The sequence below is a fragment of the Linepithema humile genome, chromosome 1 (assembly GCF_040581485.1).
Source record: "Linepithema humile isolate Giens D197 chromosome 1, Lhum_UNIL_v1.0, whole genome shotgun sequence".
Lineage (NCBI taxonomy): Eukaryota > Metazoa > Arthropoda > Insecta > Hymenoptera > Formicidae > Linepithema > Linepithema humile.
In genome coordinates this window covers 4725636-4752775 of record NC_090128.1, presented here as the reverse complement: position 1 = coordinate 4752775, position 27140 = coordinate 4725636, and the positions used below count along the sequence as shown (strand labels likewise).

General features: G+C 27.1%; 5 long non-coding RNA genes across 20 annotated transcripts in view; all 5 read right to left on the bottom strand.

Moving 5' to 3' along the window:
- Positions 1-467, bottom strand: part of LOC105674630 (uncharacterized) — a 38779-nt gene extending 38312 nt beyond the window's left edge. For 11 of the 14 annotated variants that reach the window (XR_010888021.1, XR_010888023.1, XR_010888024.1 and 8 more), the window contains exon 1: positions 299-465. This is a non-coding gene — a long non-coding RNA (uncharacterized lncRNA). Of the gene's footprint in view, positions 1-298 lie in introns of all 14 variants that reach the window. The other 3 variants (XR_010888029.1, XR_010888028.1, XR_010888018.1) reach the window with 3 other exon arrangements.
- Positions 468-2738: 2271 nt separating this feature from the next.
- LOC105674378 (uncharacterized) lies at positions 2739-4601 on the bottom strand. Its single transcript, XR_001101097.2, has 3 exons — positions 4443-4601; positions 3516-3702; positions 2739-3226 (listed from the first exon to the last, which is right to left on the bottom strand). It is a non-coding gene; the product is annotated as an uncharacterized lncRNA (long non-coding RNA).
- Positions 4602-6272: 1671 nt separating this feature from the next.
- On the bottom strand, positions 6273-11914 carry LOC105674384 (uncharacterized). Of its 2 annotated transcripts, XR_010889899.1 has the most exons (6): positions 11697-11914; positions 10563-10754; positions 7981-10341; positions 7545-7652; positions 7032-7268; positions 6273-6742 (listed from the first exon to the last, which is right to left on the bottom strand). It is a non-coding gene; the product is annotated as an uncharacterized lncRNA (long non-coding RNA). The 2 variants fall into 2 exon arrangements; XR_001101102.2 differs by lacking the exon at positions 7545-7652 and having other exon boundaries at positions 11697-11887.
- Positions 11915-13571: 1657 nt separating this feature from the next.
- LOC105674678 (uncharacterized) lies at positions 13572-15372 on the bottom strand. Its single transcript, XR_001101166.2, has 3 exons — positions 15211-15372; positions 14289-14475; positions 13572-14006 (listed from the first exon to the last, which is right to left on the bottom strand). It is a non-coding gene; the product is annotated as an uncharacterized lncRNA (long non-coding RNA).
- Positions 15373-17131: 1759 nt separating this feature from the next.
- On the bottom strand, positions 17132-26533 carry LOC105674677 (uncharacterized). Of its 2 annotated transcripts, XR_010889898.1 has the most exons (8): positions 26362-26527; positions 25436-25624; positions 22337-25153; positions 21411-21599; positions 19321-21126; positions 18795-19104; positions 17833-18072; positions 17132-17543 (listed from the first exon to the last, which is right to left on the bottom strand). It is a non-coding gene; the product is annotated as an uncharacterized lncRNA (long non-coding RNA). The 2 variants fall into 2 exon arrangements; XR_001101165.2 differs by having other exon boundaries at positions 18795-21126; positions 26362-26533.
- Positions 26534-27140: the final 607 nt, after the last annotated feature.

The window sequence follows — 27140 nt, the reverse complement described above, 5'->3', positions numbered from 1 at the left end:
TATAGTTAAGATGCGTATATGAACATTAATCACAGCACTTTGACAGAGAAAATTCGTTAAAACTTAAGATTTGCCTATAAAACAGCAAAATTTATTATTTATTCCTAAATCCTTGCTAAATGTAATACGTGTTAAAATTAATTCTCTCAATATCATCTTTTTTACTTTTCAAAAAACTGTATATAGCAAGAAAGTTATTGAAAAAATGGTTAAACAAGAATCGTTTAAATAATTTGACGTCTAATTAAACAGTAAAAGTAAATTTAACGTACGATAAAATTGATTAAAGGTCACTTACCAATTTCTGGTAGATTTTTTTTCCAAGAAAAATCGAGTGTAATGTGGCTAAATTTTTCACCTAATCATACATGCTTAAGCAACACGCGAGGTCAAGAGACGTCTGTCACTCACAGACGACCAAAAGCAACAGCACGCAGGATCGCGATCGATCCTTCGCCTATTCCTCTTTCTATAACCGTAGAGCCTGCGCATTGTCAGCTAATAACGTGGCTGATAAATTGCGAATATCATTGTTGTGATACACCATACGGTAAGGCTTTGAGAGGTCGCTTATTGCAAATCTCACAGTGCTCGCAATAAATATTTACTACAACGATAAGCTGAACTTATCATAAAGTGCGTGTATATTGTTTAATATTTCAATAATGTCGTAGTAATATTACACATTTCATATTGTTTTATTTTTTAACAAAATGTTTTTTTGCATCCCAAAACACATATCATTTACTTTAATTACATTGTTTTAATTTTAAAATTAAACTTTATAGTTTTTTTCCAAACAATTGAAACTAAGTTTCGCGGAGCTTTTACATCGAATGTCGTCTATAAATTATGAAACGCTAACTTTGCCCAATTTACGTAGAAAGTGAATAAAAAGTATAAAATATTCTAAAATTAAATAAGGTATCCCAAGAAACATTGATTATTCTTAATTAAATTTACATGTTCTGATGTGTTATTAAATTATTGTATATAGTATTATATATATATATATATATATATATATATATATATATATATATATATATATATATATTCAATGTGTGTTAAAATAAAAAAATACATAATAAAAATAGTAAAAAATTGAAAAAAATGTTTGGTTCCTCTTACACATATATTTCAATGGATTTACTTTTGTTACAGTTAATTCTTATAAAAATAAAGAATTTGTATGAATATCTGATCAGAATTTCATACAGTTTTACATTTCCATTTATAACCCGCCTGCAAATGTATTTTTCGACAAAAGGCAAACTTTTCGGCACAAGCGTTCATTATTGAATTTGTTAGCATTCCCATCACTACCCCCCACATTAACATTCCACATACATTTTTTATTTTGTCATAATAATGTTTTGTTTGAAAGTGAGAGCAAGGACCTACGTCATAATCGCATCGCCAAACTGAAAAAAGAATACAATACATGTTAAATACAGTATAATAAAAAACGCATCAAATAATCAATATTTATTAATATTTAGAAATAAAAGTTCAAAAAATTAAAAATTTATCAATGGAAATAAAAGGAGCAGTCGTGCACCAACGTTTCTAGAACAATGGATTTTAAAGAAGGTAAGTGTAAATATGGTTGTTTGCTAAGTAAACAATGGTGACTGTTTTCGTGTAAAAGTATTATTAATAATAATTTATTAAGTAGAGCTATTACGGATACCAAAGAAACAATTAAAGAGCAATTTTCTGTTGCAGTATGTTTTAACATAATTATTTTCATTTTCATCGCCAACTTATTACAGGTACACATATTATGACGTGTATTGCGCAACGTGTATTTGATCGATATTGACATTGAACATTTGAATACATAAAAATGCAATTTATTATCGAGCATAAACATTAAGTTACTAGAATATCCATTTACTCATAAATAATAAATAAACGTAGGATATTCTAAAATTTTAATTTTTCTTACTTGAAATTGTTTTTTTTTACCTTACTTATTCAAGAAGCACATCAAACTTTTACAATAAGTTGAATATCTAAACATAAAAAAGAACACAACACTTCTATTGTATGTGTGCAATAATTTTGATAATAATTTAGCATAATTACGTAATTCCATATAAAATGATATCTTTTAAACCAAAATAATATTTCAATAAACACTTGTTACGTTTTTCTTTAAATTATTCTACGCTTTATTTTATTATTAATTTATTGTATATAGTATTATATGCCTAATATAGCGTATGTAATATTATACAGGGTGTCTGGCAATAATCGCCCTACCGGTCATATACAGGTAGAGGAGGTCAAATCGAGTAGAAAAGTCCTTTACCATTTTTTGATTTTTGTAATAAGTACTAAGTAATTAACGAAAAAGATTGGTGAATCCGTGCATGTAAAGCGCGCGCAGCGAGAAGGACATCCCACTGCTATGCGATCACTAGGCGCGCGATGAAGCGTTGGGAGGAGCGCTCTACAAATGACAATGGCAACATACGAGCGGCGCGTAACGCTAGATCCTTGTGTCCTAGTGATCGCGTAGCAGTGGGACGTCCTTCTCACCGCGCGCGCTTTACTCGCGCGGATTCGCCGATCTTTTTTCGTCAATTACTCAGTACTTATTATGAAAATTAAAAAATGGTAAAGGACTTTTCTACTCGATTTGACCTCCTCTACCTGTATATAACCGGTGGGGCGATTATTGCCAGACACCCTGTATACCTAATATAGCGAAAAAAATAAAAAATAGTAAATTAAAAAGTACTTTCTTTTATTTACATAAATATTTCTACATATTTTATATACATTCAGTACACTTCATTTTATTACAGTCATTAATTGTAAAAATAAAACACTTTTAAAAGTATTTTATAAAAACTATACAGAGTCTCTCATTTAGTATTTCTATTTAAATACCAAATTATCACAAATACATATCAATATATGAGGAGCTCTCAAAAGTTTTACACATGGAGAATATCACGAAGAAACTTTGACGATGTAAGATTGCCTACGTAGCACAAGTCCATGCATTGTTCCCAATGTCGAAAATTATTGTCATTTTGACTGCACCTTGTCCACAGAAAAGATTCACACATCATTGAAGTTTCATTATACCAATATCTGTATTCAATATAGTCTTTGTTGATTTTATACAGCGTATCTTTGTAGCAGGTATTATTGGGATATTTAACTCTACAGCAACCACCAGTGTCAAGTGGACTATTACAGAAAGTAGGTCCTATAAAAAAGATATACATTTTACAAAAACTTAAATTATAACGCATGCAGTAAACTGCAAAAGAATACATGTCAATTTAAGTACAGTAAAATATCTATTCTACCATTGCGATAAAATTAAATTGACAACTTCATATTTTTGCAAATTGTAGCAATTTATGATAACTAAATATATGCAGTAAATAATTATTAACAACTTGAGTTTCCCTAATAATATGAAAAATATTATAATAGAAAATATAATAAAAGATCACTCTGCGTATTTAATGTGAGAGAAATATAACACTTACTGCCATGAAGCATCCTATATTTCTCATACGGACGCAAATGTCTTTCCTTTTTTGCAGGACACAGGTATACCGTGCTAAACACGCTGAAGGTAACAAGTATGAATAAGAAGCTTATTTTGAAACCCATTTTCTCGTGTGTTGTCTTGATTCAACTTCTAGCAGTTACGTTTGACCAATATAATATAAGCTGAAAATTTTATTATCAATAATTATTATACGCAGTAATCTGAAATTACATAAATTTAACTTTGATCATAATATCATACATAAGAAAAAGATTAATGTCAAAACAAGTGAATCATACAATCTAATCTGATTTATGTACTGAAATTAATAAGTTGTTTTAATAGATAACGTAATTTATCTGTTTTTTACAATAATTCCAAATCATAAAATCAACTGTGTTCATTATTTATCACATGCATGCAAGAAAATGGAATGTAGTTTACAATTAGTAAAGGAGATGTAAATAACATTGTAAAATATTAATGATTATATTTTCGATGCGTGTACTATGCAAAATTGTTTGTGTCTATTAGTCTTATTCGTTTGAATTGGAATTCGCCAGTTCCGCAGTATTTGATCCCGTCACGATTAAAGCATACGCTAATCGTAGTGTAAAAATTTTTTTTGTAATAGTTACGATGCGGGCAAATATCAAACACAGCACTTTGAAAAGAAATTGTTAATACATAAGATTTGCTTATAAAAAAGCAAAATTTATTATCTACATTAAATCGTTGCTGGATGCAATACATGTTAAAATAAATTCTCTAGATATCATCTTATTTACTTTTCACAAAAATACATATAACAAGAAAGTTATGAAAGAAATGGCGAAACAAGAATCGTTTAAATAATTTGAAGTCTAATTAAATAGTAAAAGTAAATTTAATGTTATGATAAAGTTGATTGAATGTCACTTACCAAGTTCTGATAGATTTCCTTTTCTAAGAAAACTGAAGTTTAAAGTCTAAATTCCTCGCCTAATCGTACGTGCCTAAGTAAGTCGCGAGGTCAAGAGACGTCTGTCACACACAGTCGACCAAAAGCAACAGCATGCAGGACCGCGATTGATCCTTCGCCCACCTCTCTTTTCAAAATCGTAGAGCCTGCGCATTATTTGCTAAGAACGTGGCTGTTAAATTGCGAATATCATCGTTGTGATACACCGTATGATAAGGCTCTGAAAGAAAACCTATTGTAAATCTCACAATGCTCGCCACAAATATTTGCTACAATGATAATCTGAACTCATCATAAAGTGCGTGTATATTGTATAATATTTCAATAATATCATAGTAATGTTACGCATTTTGTATTATTTTATTTTTGAATAAAATGTTTCTTGCATTCCAAAACAGATATTATTTACTTTATTTACATTGTTTTAACTTTAAGATTGAACTTTATAGATTGCATCCAACCAGTTGAAACAAAGTTTCGCGGAGCTTTTACATCGATCATCGTCTATAAATTATGAAACGCTAACTTTGTCCAATTTACGTTAAAAGTGAATAAAAAAAATAAAATATTCTAAAATTCATATATAATGTGTTTAAAATTAAAAAAAAAAAAAACATAATAAAAAAAGTAAAAAGTGAAAAAAATTTTTTGGTTTCTTTTACACATATATTTCAACGGATTCAATTTTGTTATAGTTAATTCTTATGAAAATAATAAATTTGTATGAATATTTGATCAGAATTTCATGCAATTTTACATTTCTCTATAAAACCCGTCTGCAGGTGTATTGTTCGACAGAATGCAAATTTTTCGACACGAACGTTCATTATTAAACTTGTTACCATCACAATCCTTCACACAAACATTGTACATTCATTTTTTACTTCGTCATAATATTATTTCGCTGGAAAGTGAATGTAAAAACCTATGTCATAATAATAATCGCACCACTAAACTGTAGAAAACGACATAATACACGTTGAATGAAGTATAATAATAAACACATGATATAATCAAAATTTATTAATTTTTATAAATAAAGACTCAAAAAATTAAAAATTTAACAATGGGAATTAAAGGAGCAATCGTGCAGTAATTTTTCTAGAAGAATGGATTTTGAAGAAGATAAGTGTAAATATAGTTTTTTGTTCAGTAAACAGTGGTGACCGTTTTCGTAACTGCATTTATAATAGTAACTATTTAACTGGGAAAATAACGGTTATCGAAGGAACAATTAAAGAGTAATTTTTTGTTGTTGTACGTTTTAATAATTCATAATTACTTTTATTCCCAGTGCCAACTTATTACAGGTACACGATTGACCACATGTATTGCGCCACGTATATTTGATCAATATTGACACTGAATATTTGAATATATAAAAATGTAATTTATCATCGAGCATTAAAGTCATTTTAATAAAATATTTATAAAAACATTTACTCATAAATAATAAATAAAGTTAAAATATTCTAAAATTTTAATACTTCTTACTTAAAATTGTTTTCTTTATACCTTACTTATTCAAAAAGCACATCAAACTGTCACAATATGTTGAATACCTAAATATAAAAAAAGAATACAACACTTTTATTGCATGTGTGCAATAATTTTGATAATAATTTAGCATAGTTACGTAATTTTATATAAGATAATATTTTTTATACTAAAATAATATTTCAATAAACATTTATTACGTTTTCTTTAAATTATTATACGCTTTAATTTAATAATTATGTATTGTATGTAGTATTATATACCTAATGTAGCAAAAAAAAATAAAAAATAATAAATTAAAAAGTATTTTCTTTTATTTACATATATATTTTTACATATTTTATGTACATATCCGTACATTTTATTTTATTAGTCTTTTATTGTAAAAATAAAACACTTTTACAAGTATTTTATAAAGACTTCACAAAGTCTTTCATTTAGTATTTCTATTTAAATATTAAGGTATTACAAATACATATCAATATATAAGAAACCTTAAAAAATTTTATATGTAAGATGTATTCAGAATTATATGTTTAAAAAGCACAAGTCCTCGCAATCTATCCTACTTATAAAATTATTGTCATTTTTTCTGCACTTATGCCACTGAAAAGGTTCACATACTTTCGAATGTTTATTATACCAATATCTGAGTTGAACATTTTCTGCTCGAATTTCTTCCAACAAGTCGGTGCAGGTACCATTGGGATGTTTAATTTCACAGCATCTACCATCGTCATATGGAATATCACAAAAAGTAGGTCCTAAAAAAAAGATATACATTGTACAAAAACTTAAATCATAACGCGTGCAATAAACTATAAAAGAATACATGTCAATTTAAGTACTGTAAAATATTTATTTTACCATTGCGATAAAATTAAATTGACAACTTCATATTTTTGTAAATTGTAGCAATTTATGATAACTAAATATATGCATTAAATAATTATTAACAATTTAAGTTGCCTTAATTATATGAAAAGTATTATAAAATAAAATATAATAATAGATCACTCTGCGTGTTTAATGTGGATGAAATATAACACTTACTACCATAACGCTGCCTATATAATTTATTCAGATCCAAAAATGGTTTCTCTTCAGATGAATTCGGTGAATTCAGATATACCGTGCTAAACATGCTGAAGGTAACAAGTATAAATAAAAAGCTTATTTTGAAACCCATCTTCTCGTGTGTTGTCTTGATTAGACTTCTAGCAGTTGCGTTTGATCAATGTTATATATGCTCTTTTAAAAATTTTATCAATAATTATTATACGTTATAATCTGAAATTATATAAATATAATTTTAATTATAAGATTATTTATAAAATGAAAAATTAATGTTTAAACAAATGAATCATAAAATCTAATCTGACTTATGTACACAAATTTACAAGTTGTTTGAATAGATAACGTAATTTAACTGTTTTTTACAATAATTTTAAATCGTAAAATCAACACTGTTCATTATTTATTACATGCATGCAAGAAAATGGAATATAGCTTTGTAAAGAAACTGTGAATAACATTGTAAAATATTAATGATAATTTTTTCAATACGTTTACTATGCAAAACTGTTTGTGTCTATTAATCTTATTCGTTAAATGGAATTCGCAAGATCCGCAATATTTGGTCCCGTCACGAATAAAGCATAAGCTAATCGTAATCTGTAAAATTTTCTGCGTTATTGTTACGGTGCGTGTATAAATATTAAACAACACTTTGAAAAGAAACCGTTAATGCGTAAGATTTGCTTATAAAAGACAAAATTTATTATATATATTAAATCGTTGCTGGATGCAATACATGTTAAAATAAATTCTCTCTACATCATCTCTTTTACTTTTCACAAAAATGCATATAACAAGACAGATATTGAAGAAATGGCGAAACAAAAATCGTTTAAATAATTTGAAGTCTAATTAAATAGTAAAAGTAAATTTAATGTTATGATAAAGTTTTGATAAAGATTGATAAAGATTGTAGATTACTTACCAAGTTTTGACAGATTTCTTATTCTAAGAAGAATCGAGTTTCATGTGGCCAAATTCCTCGCTTAATCTTACATGCCTAAGTAAAACGCGAGGTCAAGAGACGTCTGTCACTCACAGACGACTAAATGTAACAGCATGCAGGATCGCGACTGATCTTTCGTCTATCCCTCTTTCTAAAATCGTACAGCTTGCGCATTGTCTGCTAAAAACGTGGCTGTTAAATTTCAAATATCATCGTTGTGATACACCGTACGGTAAGGCTTTGAAAGGATGCTTATTGCGAATTTCACAGTGCTTGCAACAAATATTTGCTACAATGATAATCTGAACTCATCATAAAGTACGTGCATATTGTTTAATATTTCAAAAATTTCGCAGTAATATTATGCATTTCGTATTATTTTATTTATGAATGAAATGTTTTTTTGCGTCCCGAAACAGTCATTTACTTTTTTTACATTGTTTTAACTTTGTGATTGAACTTTATAGTTTGCATCCAACCAGTTGAAACGAAGTTTCGCGAAGCTTTTACATCGAATGTCGTCTATAAATTATCAAATGCTAACTTCGTCCAATTTACGTAGAAAGTGATTAGAAAGAATAAAATATTTTAAAATTAAATAAGTATCGCAAGAAACATTGGTTGGTCTTAATTAATGTTACATGTTCTGTTATTAAATTATTTTACATTAGTATTATGTATTCAATGTGTTTTAAAATTAAAAAAAAAACCATAATAAGAAAAATAAAAATTAAAAAAGTTTTTGTTTTCTCTAACACATATATTTCAACGGATTCAATTTTGTTACAGTCAATTCTTATAAAAATAAAAAATTTGTTCGAATATCTGATCAGAATTTCATGCAGTTTTACATTTCTATTTAAAACCCGTTTGCAGGTGTAGTTTTCGACAGAATTCAAAATTTTCGGCACAAACGTTTATTATTAAACTTGTTACCATTTTTATCACAACCCTCCACACAAACATTGTACATTTATTTTTTACTTTGTCATAATATTAATTCGCTGGAAAGTGAATGCAAGAAGCTATGTCATAATGATAACCGCACCACTAAACTGTAGAAAACAATATAATACACATCAAATGAAGGAATAACAAATGCATCAAATAACCAAAATTTATTAATTTTTATAAATAAAGATTCAAAAAAGTAAAAATTTAACGATTGAAATTAAAAGAGCAATCGTGCAGCAATTTCTATTCACGAATGGATTTTAAAGAAAATAAGCGTAAATATAGTTTTTTGTTAAATAAACAGTGGTGACCGTTTTCGTAACAACATTTATAATACTAACTTTTTAACTGGAACAATAACAGTTATTGAAGGAACAATTAAAGAGTAATTTTTTTTGTTTTACGTTTTCAACATAATTACTTTTATTCCCAGCGCCAATTTATTACAGGTACACGACTGACCACGTATATTGCGCCACGTGTATTTCATTGATATTGACACTGAATATTTGAATATATAAAAATGTAATTTATTATCGAGCATTAACATCAAGTTATTAAAATATCCATTTACTCATAAATAATAAATAAAGTTAGAATATTCTTAAATTTTTATACTTTTTACTTGAAATTGTTTTCTTTTTACCTTACTTATTCAAAATGCACATCAAACTTTTACAAAATGTTGAATATCTAAATATAAAAAAGAAATACAACACTTCTATTGCATGTGTGTGATTCTGATAATAATTTAGCATAATTATGTAATTGTATATAGGATGATATTCTTTATACCAAAATAATATTTCAATAAACACTTATTACGTTTTCTTTAAATTATTACACGCTTTAATTTATTATTAATTTATTGTATGTAGTATTATATACCTAATATAGCAAAAAAAAATAGTAAATTAAAAAGTACTTTCTTTTATTTATATATATATATTTCTACATATTTTATGTACATATCCGTACATTTTATTTTATTAAAGTCATTTATTGTAAAAATAAAACACTTTTACAAGTATTTTATAAAGACTTCACAAAGTCTTTCATTTAGTATTTCTATTTAAATATCAAGTTATTACAAATATATATCAATATATAAGAAACCTATAAAAATTTTATATGTAAAATGTATCCAGAATTATATTTTTCAATAGCACAAGTCCATGCAATCTTGCCAATATTTAAAATTATTGTCATTTTGACTGCACATTTTCCACAGAAAAGAATCACATATTTTCAATTCTTTATTATACCAAAATCTGAATAGATTATTGTCTACTTGAAGTTTCGTCGACTTTTTGATGCAGGTACCATTGGGATGTTTAATCTCACAGCATCTACCATCGTCATATGGAATATCACAATAAGTAGGTCCTATAAAAAAGATATACATTGTATAAAAACTTAAATCATAACGCATGCAGTAAACTTTAAAAGAATACGTGTCAATTTAGGTACAGTAAAATATCTATTCTACCATAGCGGTAAAGTAAAATTAACAACTTCATATTTCTGCAAATTGTAGCAATTTATGGTAACTAAATATAATAAAAGATCACTCTGCGTGTTTAATGTGAGAGAAATATAACACTTACTGCCATGAAGCTTCCTATATTCTTCATTCGGACGCAAACTTCTTTCCCCTTTTGCTGTATACAGGTATACCGTGCTAATCACGCTGAAGGTAGCAAATACAAATAACAAACTTATTTTGAAACCCATCTTCTCGTGTGTTGTCTTGATTCAACTTCTAGCAGTTACGTTTGATTAATGTAATATATGTTTCTCTGAAAATTTTATTAATAATTATTATACGTATTAATCTAAAATTACATAAATTTGATTTTATTCATAACATTATATATAAAAAAAGATTAATGTTCAAACAAATAAATCATAAAATCTAATCTGATTTATGTACACAATTTAACAAATTGTTTCAATAGATAACGTAATTTATCCATTTTTTACAATAATTTTAAATCGTAAAATCAGCACTGTTTATTATTTATCACATGCATGCAAGGAAATGGAATGTAGTTTTGTAAAAAAACTATGAATAACATTGTGAAATATTAATAATTAATTTCTCGATACGTTTACTATGCAAAATTGTTTGTGTTTATTAATCTTATTCGTTTAAATGGAATTCGCAAGTTCCGCAGTATTTGGTTCCGTCACGATTAAAGCATAAACTAATAATAGTCTGTAAAAGTTTTTGCAATATAGTTACGGTGCGTGTATAAATATCAAACAGCACTTTGAAAAGAAATCGTTAAAGCGTAAGATTTGCTTATAAAAGAGCAAAATTTATTATCCATATTATATCCAATTTTGCAGAATCACGGAGAACATTTAATGTCAAAAATAATTATGTTCTGCAGTAACTGCGGATTAAAAATTTTTCCTGTGTTTTACATGTGATCAATATAAGAAATTTGTATAAAAAAAATTTTTATTCCTTCATTGTCCGCAGCTACTGCAGAACATTGTAACATTTGATATAAAATTTTCTCCAAAACATAATACATGTTAAATTAAATTTTCTTTATATCATCTCTTCTATTTTTCACAAAAATGCATATAACAGAAAAAGTTGACAAAATAGCGAAACAAAAAATTATAAAAATATTAAATTATTTAAACGGATAAATTTTAATATTTTTAAAGTTTAATTAAATAGTAAAAGTAATTTTAACGTACAATAAAATTGATTCAAGATCACTTACCAAGTTCTGGTAGATTTCTTTTTCCTAGAAGAATCGAATGTGATGTGGTCAAATTTCTCGCTTAATCGTACATACTTAAGTAAATCGCGTGGTCAAGAGACGCATGTTACTCACAGACGTCTAAACGCAACAGCATTCTGAATCGCGTTCGATCCTTCGCTTATCCCTCTTTCTATAACCGTAGAGCCTGCGCATTGTCAGCTAATAACGTGGCTGATAAATTGCGAATATCATTGTTGTAGTACACCGTACGGTAAGGCTTTGAGAGAACGCCTATTGCAAATTTCACGATGCTCACATTAAATATTTGCTACAATGATAATCTGAGCTGTAGATTCATCATAAAGTATAGTGTTTTATATTTTAATAATATAATATCTCAATAATAATAATAATGCAGTAATATTATACATGTTGTATTTTAGTACTTTTGAATAAAACGATTTTTTGCATCTCGAAACAGATATCACTTATCTTATTTACATTGTTTTAACTTTAAGATTAAATGTTATAGTTTACTTCTCACCATTTGGAACTAAATTTCACAGAGCTTTTACATTTCATTTCGTCTATAAACTACAAAACGTTCATTTTACATAAAAAATAGAAAGAATACAATATTTTTAAATTACATAGGTATCCCAAGAAAATTACATGTTCTGATGTTATTAAATTATTGTACATAGTATTATGTATTCAATATGTGTTAAAATAAAAAAAAAACATAATAAGAAACGTGAAAAATGAAGAAAATGTCCGGTTCTTCTAACATAAATAATTCAACGGATTCAATTTTGTTACAGATAATTCTTATAAAAATAAAAAATTTGTATGAATATCTGATCAAAATTTCATACAGTCTTACATTTCCATTTAAAATCTGTCTGCAAGTGTATTTTTCCATAGAAGGCAAACTTTTCGGCACAAGCGTTCATTATTGAACTTGTTAGCATTCCGAACACAACCCTCCACATAAACATTCTACATTTATTTTTTATTTAGTCATTTAATGATATTTTGTTTGAAAATGATTGTAAAGACCTACGTTGCAATTGTAGTCACCAAACTATAACATTGATACAATACAGATCAAATAAAATATAGCAAACATATTAAATAATCAACATCTGTTAATTTTCATAAATAAAAACTCAAAAACTTGAAACTTTAACAATAAGAAACAAAAGCAATCAAGGATCATTTTTTCTAGAAAAACAGATTTTTTAAAAAATTAGAAAATTGAAATATGAATATTTGCTAAGTAAACAGATGATAGTTTTCGTGTAACAGCATTATTAATATTAATTAATAAAGTAAAGCAATTAGGTACGCATAGCAAAAAAGCAATTAAAAAGTAATTTTTTGTTGCTGTATGTTTCAACATTATTACTTTTACTCCCAGCGCCAACTTATGACTGCACGACTGACTACGTGTGTTGCGCCACATACATTTGACCGTTATACTGATATTGAACATTTAAATACATCATAAAAATATAATTTAATCATCAAGTTATTAGAGTATTTATCTACTTATAAATAATAGATAAAATTAGCAAATTGTAAAATTATGATTTTTCTTACTTGAAAGAAAATGTTTTCCATTTATCTTACATAGTCAAAAAAACATATCAAACTTTTACAATATGTTAAATATCTAAATATAAGAAAAGAATACAACACTTCTGTTGCATGTGTAATAATTTTGATAATAATTTAGCACAATTACAGTAATTCCATATGAGATAATATTTTTTAAACTAAAATAATATTTTAATAAACACTCATTAAGTTTTATTTAAATTATTATACGCTTTAATATTATTAATTTATTATTTGTAGCATACTTAATACAACAAAAAAAATAAAAAATAATTAATTGAGAAGTACTTTCTTTTATTTACACAAATATTCCTACATATTTTATGTATGTACATATCCAAACATTTCATTTTATTACAGTCATTTATTATAAAAATAAAACACTTTTGCGAGTATTTTATAAAGATTTTACAGAGTCTTTTATTTAGTATTTCCATTTAAACTCAATATCAGACTATTACAAATACGTATCAATATATGGGAAATTTTCAAATATTTTATATCTGTAATGTAACTAAAATTATGTATTTTAACTGCATGTTTCCAAGCAGTCATTAAAAGTTCTAAAATTATTTCCATTTCCTTTATAACCACCGTATCTAAAGGTTTCACATGTTCCTACATCCTTATTAAACCAATATCTCAACTGCATTGCGCAAGGCATGACGCAATAACCAAAGTTATAATGTTTATTACAAAAAGCAGGTCCTTAAAAAAAAAAATGCATTGTGCAAGAACTTAAATCATAGCGCACGCAGTAAACTATGAAAAAAAACATCAATTTATAAACAATTTAATATTTATTCTATCTTTCCAGTAAAATTAAACTGACAATTCTACATTTCTGATATTTATAGCAATTTATGATAACTAAATATATGCGTTAAATAATTATTATCAATTTGAGTTCCTTTAATTATGTGGAAAGTATTATAATAGCAAATAAAATAATACCGTGTATGTACAGTGTGAGACAAATAAAACACTTACTTCTAGGAAAGTCTTCATTGTCCATTATATCATCTTTAATGTCTCTCGCTATTCTAGCACGTGAGTATACAATGCTAAACATGCTGAAGCTAACAAGTACGAATAACAATTTTATTTTGAAACTCATCCTCTCGTGTCTTAATTAAATTTCTAATAGTTACGTTTGATCAATGTAATATATGCTTCTCTGAAAATTTTATTATCAATAATTGCTATACGTACCGATATAAAATTACATAAATTTAATTTTGATCATAACATTATACATAAAAAAAGATTAATGTTGAAACAAATGAATAATAAAATCCAATCTGATTTATGTACACGAATTAATAAGTTGTTTCAATAAATAACGTAATTTGTCACGCATGTTCTGCATTATTTGGTCTTGTCACAATTAAAACATAAGATAATTATAGCGTGACAAATTTTTGCATTATAGTTACGATGGGTTTATGAATATTAAGCACAGCACTTTGACAAAAGAAATCGATACGGCATAAGATTTACTTATAAAAAAGCAAAATTTATTATCCATATTATATCCAATCTTGCTGAATTACGGAAAAAATTTTTTGCCAAAAATAATTATTTACAGCACTAATCGCGGACCATGAAACCGCGGATTGAAAATTTTTACTGTGTTTCCCATGTGAATAACAGAGTAAAAATTTTTATAATTCCTTCATGGTCCGAAATTCCTGCCGTACATAGTAACTTTTGATATAAAATTTTCTCCGTAATATAACACATGTTAAATTAAGTTCTCTGTTTATTATTTCTTTTACTTTTCACCAAACTGCATATAACAAGATTGTTATTGCAAAAATGGCAAAACAAAAATCGTTTAAATAATTTCAAGTCTAATTAAATAATAAAAGTAAATTTAATGTTATGATATAGTTGATTGTAGGTCACTTACCAAGTTCCGATATATTTCTTTTCCTAAGAAGAATGGAGTTTTATGTGGCCGAATTCCTCGCTTAATCGTACATGCTTAAGTAAATAGCAAGGTCACGAGACGTTATTCGCTCATAAACGTCCAAAAGCAATAGCAACGAGAATCGCGATCGATCCTTCGCTTATCTCTCTTTCTATATCCGTAGAGCCTGCGCATTGTCAACTAATAACGTGGCTGATAAATTGCGAATATCATCGTTGTGGTACCCCGTACGGTAAGGCTTTGAGAGGACGCCTATTGCAAATTTCACAATGCTCGCAAAAAATATTTGCTACAATGATAATCTGAATTGATCAAAGTACGTGTATATTGTTTAAAATTTCAATAATTTCGCAGTAATATTACACATTTCGTATTGTTTTATTTTTTAATAAAATGTTTTTTTCCATTCCAAAACACATATTATTTACTTTAATTACATTGTTTTAATTTTAAGATTAAACTTTATAGTTTGCTTTCAACTAATTGAAACTAAGTTTCGCGGAGCTTTTACATCGAATGTTGTCGATAAATTATGAAACGCTTACTTTGTTCAATTTACATAGAAAGTGAATAGAAAGAATAAAATATTCTAAAATTAAACAGGTATCCCAAGAAACATAGGTTGTTCTTAATTAATGTTACATGTTCTGATATTACTAAATTATTGTATATAGTATTATGTATTTAATGTGTGTTAAAATAAAAAAATACATAATAATAATAGTAAAAAATTGAAAAAAATGTTTGGTTTCTCTTACACATATATTTCAATAGATTTTATTTTTTGTTAAAGTTAATTCTCATAAAATAAAAAATTTGTATGAATATCTCAATACAATTTCATACAGTTCTACATTTCCATTTAAAACCCGCCTGCAGATGTATTTTTCGACAGAATGCAAATTTTTCGGCACTAGCGTTTATTATTGAACTAGCTTTCGTTAGCATTCCCATCACAACTTTTCACACACTTATTGTACATTCATTTTTACTTTGTCATAATATTATTTCGCTGGAAAGTGAATGCAAGAATCTATGTCATGCTACATCATGCTTAATGATAATTGCACCACTAAAATGTAAAAGACGATACAATACACGCTAAATAAAGTATAATAAGAAACGCATTATATAATAAACATATATTAATTTTTATAAATAATGATTCAAAAAATTAAAAATTTAACGAAATAAAAGGAGCAATCGTGCAGCAACATTTCTAGAAGAATGAATTTTAAAGAAGGTAAGTGTAAATATGATTGATTGCTAAGTAAACCATGGTGATTGTTTTTGTGTAACAGTATTATTAATATTAATTAATTAAGTGGAGCAATTACGAATGTCAAGGAAGCAATTAAAACGTAATTTTTTGTTGCTATATGTTTTAACATAATTACTTACATTCTTATCGCAAACTTATTACAGATACACGACTGACTACGTGTATTGCGCCACGTGTATTTGATCGTTATTGACACTGAACATTTAAATATATAAAAATGTAATTTATCATCGAGCATTAACATCAAGTTATTCACCAATGTCCATCTACTCATAAATAATAAATAAGGTTAAAATATTCTACAATTTTAATTCTTTTTAATTTAAATTATTTTCTATCTACTTTATTTATTCAAAAAGCACATCAAATTTTCGCAATATGTTGCATATCTAAATATAAAAAAAGAATACAACATTTCTATTGCACGTGTGCAATAATTTTGATAATAATTTAGCACAATTACGGTAATCCCATATAAGATGATATTTTTAAAACCAAGATAATATTTCAATAAACACTGATTAAGTTTTTTTTAAATTATTATACGCTATAAAATTATTAATTTTTTGTATGTAGTATTATATAACTAATATAACGAAACAAGTAAAAAGTAATAAATTAAAAAGCACTTTCTTTTATTTACATATATATTTCTACATATTTTACATACATTCTGTACATTTCATTTTATTACAGTCATTAATTGTAAAAATAAAACACTTTTACAAGTATTTTATGAAAACTTCACAGATTCTCTCATTTAGTACTTCTATCTAAGATGTATCCACAATTATTATGCTATGATGGCACACATCCATGCAATTTCGCCAGTTTACAAAATTATTTCCATTATTACTGCACTTTGTCCACAGAAAAAGGTCACATGTTCTAGAATTTACGTTATACCAATATCTGAATTCATAATCATCTACGTAAAGTTTTTTCTGCGACTTTTTGTAGCAGGTACCATTGGGATATTTTCTATCACAGCACCTACCGTCGTCATATCTCATATCACAATAAGTAGGTCCTGTAAAAAAGATATACATTGTACAAAAACTTAAATCATAACGCATGCAGTAAACTGTAAAATAATACATATCAATTTAGGTACAATAAAATATTCATTCTATCACTGTGATAAAATTACATTGACAACTTCTTATTTTTGCAAATTATGACAATTTATGATAACTAAGTATATGCAGTAAATAATTATTAACAATTTGAGTTTGCTCAATTATATGAAAAGTATTATAATAGCAAATATAATAAAAGATTACTGAGCGTGTCTAATGTGAGAAAAATATAACACTTACTACCATCACGCAGCATCAACTTTTGGTACGGACGCAATAGGTCATTTATTGGGGTTTTCTTTTTTGAATTACGTAGGTATACCATGCTAAACATGCTGAAGGCAACAAGTATAAATAAGAAACTTATTTGGAAACCCATCTTCTCGTGTGTTGTCTTGATTCAACTTCCAGCAGTTACGTTTGACCAATGTAACATAGGCTTCTCCGCAAATCTTATCAATAATTATTATACGTACTGATCTAAAATTACATAAATTTCATTTCAATCAAAAGATTATTTATTTTTTATAAAATAAAAGATTAATGTTTAAACAAATGAATCATAAAATCTAATCTGATTTATGTACACAAATTTATAAGTTGTTTCAATAGATAACATAATTTATCTGTATTTTACAATAATTTTAAATCGTAAAATCAGCACTGTTTATTATTTATTACATGCATGCAAAAAAATAGAATATAGCTCTGTAAAAGAAATGTGAATAACATTGTAAAATATTAACAATTATTTTTTTGACACGTTTACTCTGTCAAAAGGTGCCGCAAAATTATTAGTATCTATTAGTCTTATTCGTTTGAATGGAATTTGCAAATTCCGCAGTATTTGGTTCCGTCACGATTAAAGCATAAGCTAATCGTAGTGTGAAAAATTTTTTGCATTATTGTTACGATGTGTGTATAAATATCAAATAGCACTTTAAAAAGAAATCGTTAATGCGCAAGATTTGCTTATAAAAGAACAAAATTTATTATTTATATTAAATCCTTGCTAGATGCAATACATGTTAAAATAAATTCTCTTGACATCATCTCTTTTACTTTTTACAAAAATGCATATAACAAGAAAGTTATTGCAAAAATGGCGAAACAAAAATAAGAATTGTTTAAATAATTTCAAGTCTAATTAAATAGTAAAAGTAAGTTTAATATTATTATAAAATTGACTGAATGTCACTTACCAAGTTCTGATAGACTTCTTTCCCTAAGAAAACTCGAGTTTGATGTGACTAAATTCCTCGTCTAATCGCACATGCCTGAGTAAATCACGAGGTCAAGAGACGTTTGTCACTCACAGTCAACCAAAAGCAACAGCATGCAGAATCGCGAGTAATCCTTCGCCTATCTTTCTTTCCAAAATCGTAGAGCCTGCGCATTGTCTGCTAAAAACGTGGCTGACAAATTGTGAATATCATCGTTGTGCTATATTGTGTGATACGGCTATGAAAGAATGCCTATAGCAAATTTCACGATGCTCACAATAAATATTTGCTACAATGATAATCTGAGCTGTAGACTCATCATAAAGTATAGTGTTTTATATTTTAATAATATAATATCTTAATAATAATAATAATGCAGTAATATTATACATGTCGTACTTTAGTACTTTTGAATAAAACGATTTTTTGCATCTCGAAACAAAAATCATTTACCTTATTTACATTGTTTTAACTTTAAGATTAAATGTTATAGATTATTTCTCACCATTTGGAACTAAATTTCACAGAGCTGTTACATTTCATTTCGTCTATAAACTATAAAACGTTCATTTTACATAAAAAATAGAAAGGATACAATATTTTTAAGTTACATAGGTATTCCAAGAAAATTACATGTTCTGATGTTATTAAATTATTGTACATAGTATTATGTATTCAATATGTGTTAAAATTAAAAAGAACATAATAAGAAACGTGAAAAATGAAGGAAATGTCCGGTTCTTCTAATATAAATATTTCAACGGATTTAATTTTGTTACAGATAATTCTTATAAAAATAAAAAATTTGTATGAATATCTGATCAAAATTTCATACAGTTTTACATTTCCATTTAAAATCTGTCAGCAAGTGTATTTTTCCGCAGAAGGTAAACTTTTCGGCACAAGCGTTCATTATTGAACTTGTTAGCATTCCGAACACGACCCTCCACATAAACATTCTACATTTATTTTTTATTTAGTCTTTTAATAATATTTCGTTTGAAAATGATTGTAAGGACCTACGTTGTAATTGTAGTCACCAAATTATAACATTGATACAATACAGATTAAATAAAGTATAGCAAACGCATCAAATAATCAATATCTGTTAATTTTCATAAATAAAAACTCAAAAACTTGAAACTTTAACAATAAGAAACAAAAGCAATCAAGGATCGTTTTTTCTAGAAGAACAGATTGTAAAAAAAATTGGAAATTTGAAATATGGATATTTGCTAAGTAAACAGATGATAGTTTTTGTGTAACAGCATTATTAATATTAATTAATAAAGTGAAGCAATTACGCATAGCAAAAAAGCAATTAAAAAGTAATTTTTTGTTGTTGTATGTTTCAACATTATTACTTTTACTCCCAGCGCCAACTTATGACTGCACGACTGACTACGTGTGTTGCGCCACATACATTTGATCGTTATACTGATATTGATCATTTAAATACATCATAAAAATATAATTTCATTATCAAGTTACTAGAGTATTCATCTACTCATAAATAATAGAAAAAGTTAGGAAATTGTAAAATTATGATTTTTCTTACTTGAAAAAAAATGTTTTCCATTTATCTTACATAGTCAAAAAAACATATCAAACTTTTACAATATGTAAAATATCTAAATATAAGAAAAGAATACAATACTTCTGTTTCATGTGTAATAATTTTGATAATAATTTAGCACAATTACAGTAATTCCATATGAGATAATATTTTTTCAACTAAAATAATATTTTATTAAACACTGATTATGTTTTATATAAATTATTATACGCTTTAATATTATTAATTTATTATATGTAGCATTATACTTAATACAACAAAAAAAAAAATAAAAAATAATTAATTGAGAAGTATTTTCCTTTATTTACACAAATATTCCTACATATTTTATGTACATATCCAAACATTTCATATTATTACAGTCATTTATTATAAAAATAAAACACTTTTGTGAGTATTTCATAAAGACTTTACAGAGTCTTTTATTTAGTATTTCCTTTTAACTCAATATCAGACTAGTACAAATACGTATTAATATATGGGAAAAATATATGGGAAAAATATATGGAAAATTTTCAAATATTTTATATCTGTAATGTAACTAAAATTATGTATCTTAACTGCATGTTTCCAAGCACTCATTAAAAGTTTTAAAATTATTTTTATTTCCTTTAAAACCACCGAATCTAAAAGGTTCACATGTTCCCAAATCCTCATTAAACCAATATCTCAACACCATTGCGCAAGGCATGATGCAATACCCAAAGTCGTAAGGTTTAAAACAAAAAGCAGGTCCTTTAAAAAAAGAAATGCATTGTGCAAGAACTTAAATCATAACGCATGCAGTAAACTATGAAGAAAAAACATAAATTTATAAACAGTTTAATATTTATTCTATCTTTTCAGTAAAATTAAACTGACAATTCTATATTTCTGATATTTGTAGCAATTTATGATTACTAAATATATGCGTTAAATAATTATTATCAATTTGAGTTCCTTTGATTATATGAAATGTATCATAATAGCAATTAAAATATTACCGTGTGTGTACAATGTGTGACAAATAAAACACTTACTTCTAAGAAATACTTCATTGTCCATTATATCATCTTTAATGTATTTCGCTATTGTAGCACGTGGGTATACAATGCTAAACATGCTGAAGGTAACAAGTACGAATAACAATCTTATTTTGAAACTCATCCTCTCGTGTGTCTTAATTAAATTTTTAATAGTTACGTTTGATCAATGTAATATATGCTTCTCTGAAAATTTTATTATCAATAATTGCTACACGTACCGATATGAAATTACATAAATTTAATTTTGATCATAACATTATACATAAAAAAAGATTAATGTTAAAACAAATGAATAATAAAATCCAATCTGATTTATGTACACGAATTAATAAGTTGTTTCAATAGATAACGTAATTTGTCACGCATGTTCTGCATTATTTAGTTCCGTCACAATTAAAACATAAGATAATTATAGTGTGACAAATTTTTGCATTATAGTTACGATGGGTTTATGAATATTAAGCACAGCACTTTGACAAAAGAAATTGATAAGGCATAAGATTTACTTATAAAAGAGCAAAATTTATTATCCATATTATGTCCAATCTTGTTGAATTATACGGAGAAAATTTTTCAAAAATAATCATTTACAGCACTAATCGCGAACCATGAAACCGCGGATTAAAAATTTTCACTGTGTTTCCCACATGTGAATAACAGAGTAAAAATTTTTATAATTCCTTCATGGTCCGAAATTCCTGCCGTACATAGTAACTTTTGATATAAAATTTTCTCCGTGATATAACACATGTTAAATTAAGTTCTCTGTTTATCATTTCTTTTACTTTTCACCAAACTGCATATAACAAGATTGTTATTGCAAAAATGGCGAAACAAGAATTGTTTAAATAATTTTAAGTCTAATTAAATAATAATAAAAGTAAATTTTATGTTATGATAAAGTTGATTGTAGGTCTTACCAAGTTCCGATATATTTCTTTTCCCAAGAAGAATGGAGTTTCTTGTGGCCAAATTCCTCGCTTAATCGTACATGCTTAAGTAAATGGCGAGGTCACGAGACTTTTGTCGCTCACAAACGTCTAAAAGCAACAGCAACGAGGATCGCGATCGATCCTTCGCTTATCCCTCTTTCTATAACCGTAGAGCCTGCGCATTGTCAGCTAATAACGTGGCTGATAAATTGCGAATATCATCGTTGTGGTACACCGTACGGTAAAGCTTTGAGAGGACGCCTATTGCAAATTTCACAATGCTCGCAAAAAATATTTACTACAATGATAATCTGAACTGATCAAAGTACGTGTATATTGTTTAATATTTCAATAATTTCGCAGTAATATTACACATTTCGTATTGTTTTATTTTTTAATAAAATGTTTTTTTCCATTCCAAAACACATATCATTTACTTTAATTACATTGTTTTAATTTTAAGATTACACATCATAGTTTGAGTCCAACCAACTGAAACTAAGTTTCGCGGAGCTTTTACATCGAATGTCGTCGATAAATTATGAAACACTTACTTTGTCCAATTTACATAGAAAGTGAATAGAAAGAATAAAATATTCTAAAATTAAACAGGTATCCCAAGAAACATAGGTTGTTCTTAATTAATGTTACATGTTCTGATGCTACTAAATTATTGCATATAGTATTATGTATTCAATGTGTGTTAAAATAAAAAAATACATAATAATAATAGTAAAAAATAGTAAATAATAGTAAAAAAATGTTTGGTTCTTCTTACACATATATTTCAATAGATTTTATTTTTTGTTAAAGTTAATTCTCATAAAATAAAAAATTTGTATGAATATCTCAATACAATTTCATACAGTTCTACATTTCCATTTAAAACCCGCCTGCAGGTGTATTTTTCGACAGAATGCAAGTTTTTCGGCACTAGCGTTCATTATTGAACTAGCATTTGTTAGCATTCCCATCACAACTTTTCACACACTTATTGTACATTTATTTTTACTTTGTCATAATAATATTTCGCTGGAAAGTGAATGCAAGAATCTATGTCATGCTTAATGATAATTGCACCACTGAAATGTAAAAAACGATACAATACACGCCAAATAAAGTATAATAGAAAACGCATTATATAATAAACATATATTAATTTTTATAAATAATGATTCAAAAAATTAAAAATTTAACGAAATAAAAGGAGCAATCGTGCAACAACATTTCTAGAAGAATGAATTTTAAAGAAGGTAAGTGTAAGTAAATATGATTGATTGCTAAGTAAACAATGGTGATTGTTTTTGTGTAACAGTATTATTAATATTAATTAATTAAGTGGAGCAATTACGAATGTCAAGGAAGCAATTAAAACGTAATTTTTTTGTTGCTATATGTTTTAACATAATTACTTACATTCTTATCGCAAACTTATTACAGGTACACGACTGACTACGTGTATTGCGCCACGTGTATTTGATCGTTATTGACACTGAACATTTAAATATATAAAAATGTAATTTATCATCGAGCATTAACATCAAGTTATTCACCAATGTCCATCTACTCATAAATAATAAATAAGGTTAAAATATTCTACAATTTTAATTCTTTTTAGTTTAAATTATTTTCTATCTACTTTATTTATTCAAAAAGCACATCAAATTTTCGCAATATGTTGCATATCTAAATATAAAAAAAGAATACAACATTTCTATTGCACGTGTGCAATAATTTTGATAATAATTTAGCACAATTACGGTAATCCCATATAAGATGATATTTTTAAAACCAAGATAATATTTCAATTAACACTGATTAAGTTTTTTTTAAATTATTATACGCTATAAAATTATTAATTTTTTGTATGTAGTATTATATAACTAATATAACGAAACAAGTAAAAAGTAATAAATTAAAAAGTACTTTCTTTTATTTACATATATATTTCTACATATTTTACATACATTCTGTACATTTCATTTTATTACAGTCATTAATTGTAAAAATAAAACACTTTTACAAGTATTTTATGAAGACTTCACAGATTCTCTCATTTAGTATTTCCATTTAAACTCAATGTCAGACTATTACAAATACGTATCAATATATGGGAAATTTTCAAATATTTTATATCTGTAATGTAACTAAAATTATGTATCTTATGGCCGCGCGCGCGCGCGCGCGGTTTATGCTTCGGTCTTAATCTTAATCTTAAGAGTTGATAACGTAGAATGCCATAAGGGCGTTTATACTTCCCTAGTCTTAATCTTAGTCTTAATCTTAATCTTGGAAAGATCCCATCTTTTAACTTTAGTCCCTAATGTCCTAAGGCCGGGCCAATGAGGTAAGTCTGACGTCCGACGCAGCACGAAACCGCGCGAAATAATGGTTTTCGATTCTTGTAAAATACAAAAATGAGTGATGCTGATTTAATTGAATGTGTCCAACAATTCGATATTGTTTGGAATAAAAAAAATCCAAATTATAAAAATAAATTAATGGTTAGGTTTTGTTACATTTGCACATGCGTAGTCCGAATTTCCAGGGAAGCATAAACGAGTCCTTAAGATTAAGTTAAGACTAAAACTAAGATTAAGATTAAGATCGAAGCATAAACCAGCCATTAACTGCATGTTTCCAAGCAGTCATCAAAAGATTTGAATCTATTTTTATTTCCTTTAAAACCACCGAATCTAAAAGGTTCACATGTTCCCACATCCTTATTAAACCAATATCTCAACACCATTGCGCAAGGCATGATGCAATACCCAAAGTCGTAAGGCTTATTACAAAAAGCAGGCCCTAAAAAAAAAAAATGCATTGTGCAAGAACTTAAATCATAACGCATGCAGTAAACTATGAAAAAAAAACATCAATTTATAAACAGTTTAATATTTATTCTATCTTTCCAGTAAAATTAAACTGACAATTCTATATTTCTGATATTTGTAGCAATTTATGATATTAAATATATGCGTTAAATAATTATTATTAATTTGAGTTCCTTTAATTATATGGAAAGTATTATAATAGCAAATAAAATATTACCGTGTGTGTACAATGTGAGACAAATAAAACACTTACTTCTAGGAACGTCTTCCTTGTTCATTATATCATTTTTAATGTATTTCGCTATTCTAGCACGTGGGTATACAATGCTAAACATGCTGAAGGTAACAAGTACGATTAACAATCTTATTTTGAAACTCATCCTTTCGTGTGTCTTAATTAAATTTCTAATAGTTACGTTTGATCAATGTAATATATGCTTCTCTGAAAATTTTATTATCAATAATTGCTATACGTACCAATATAAAATTACATAAATTTAATTTTGATCATAACATCATACATAAAAAAAGATTAATGTTAAAACAAATGAATAATAAAATCCAATCTGATTTATGTACACGAATTAATAAGTTGTTTCAATAAATAACGTAATTTGTCACGCATGTTCTGCATTATTTAGTTCCGTCACAATTAAAACATAAGATAATTATAGTGTGACAAATTTTTGCATTATAGTTACGATGGGTTTATGAATATTAAGCACAGCACTTTGACAAAAGAAATTGATAAGGCATAAGATTTACTTATAAAAGAGCAAAATTTATTATCCATATTATGTCCAATCTTGTTGAATTATACGGAGAAAATTTTTGAAAAATAATCATTTACAGCACTAATCGCGAACCATGAAACCGCGGATTGAAAATTTTCACTGTGTTTCTCATGTGAATAACAGAGTAAAAATTTTTATAATTCCTTCATGGTTCGAAATTCCAGCCGTACATAGTAACTTTTGATATAAAATTTTCTTCGTGATATAACACATGTTAAATTAAGTTCTCTGTTTATCATTTCTTTTACTTTTCACCAAACTGCATATAACAAGATTGTTATTGCAAAAATGGCGAAACAAGAATCGTTTAAATAATTTCAAATCTAATTAAATAATATTAAAAGTAAGTTTAATGTTATGATAAAGTTGATTGTAGATCACTTACCAAGTTCCGATATATTTCTTTTCCTAAGAAGAATGGAGTTTCATGTGGCTGAATTCCTCGCTTAATCGTACATGCTTAAGTAAATGGCGAGGTCACGAGACGTTTGTCGCTCGCAAACGTCAAAAGCAACAGCAACGAGGATCGCGATCGATCCTTCGCTTATCCCTTTTTCTATAATCGTAGAGCCTGCGCATTGTCAGTTAATAACGTGACTGATAAATTGCGAATATCATCGTTGTGGTACACCGTACCCCTGACAGCACAGCATATCCAAAAGACGTCCAGAGAATATCCCGAAGACGTTTTTAGGACGACAGGATGTCCTCTGGGCATCCTTTGGATGTATTTTGGACATGTGTGCTGTCTGGGACGGTAAAGCTTTGAGAGGCCTATTGCAAATTTCACAGTGCTTGCAAAAAATATTTGCTACAATGGTAATCTAAACTCATCTAAGTACGTGTATATTGCTTAATATTTCAATAATTTCGCAGTAATATTACACATTTTGTATTGTTTTATTTTTTAATAAAATGTTTTTTTTGCATTTCGACACACATATCATTTACTTTAATTACCCAGAAAACATTATGCCCATAAATATCTAGCAACTCACGTACAAAAATGGCTCATACTGCACACACAAAACCTTATCCTAGTGCGTTGTCATAGCGGTAGCAAAATGCTAGCACACTTGCAAAACGCTTGCACTTTGCGAACAATACATGACTTATACACGACTAAACATATCCCACGAGCAAAATTCAGGCAAACTGCTACAC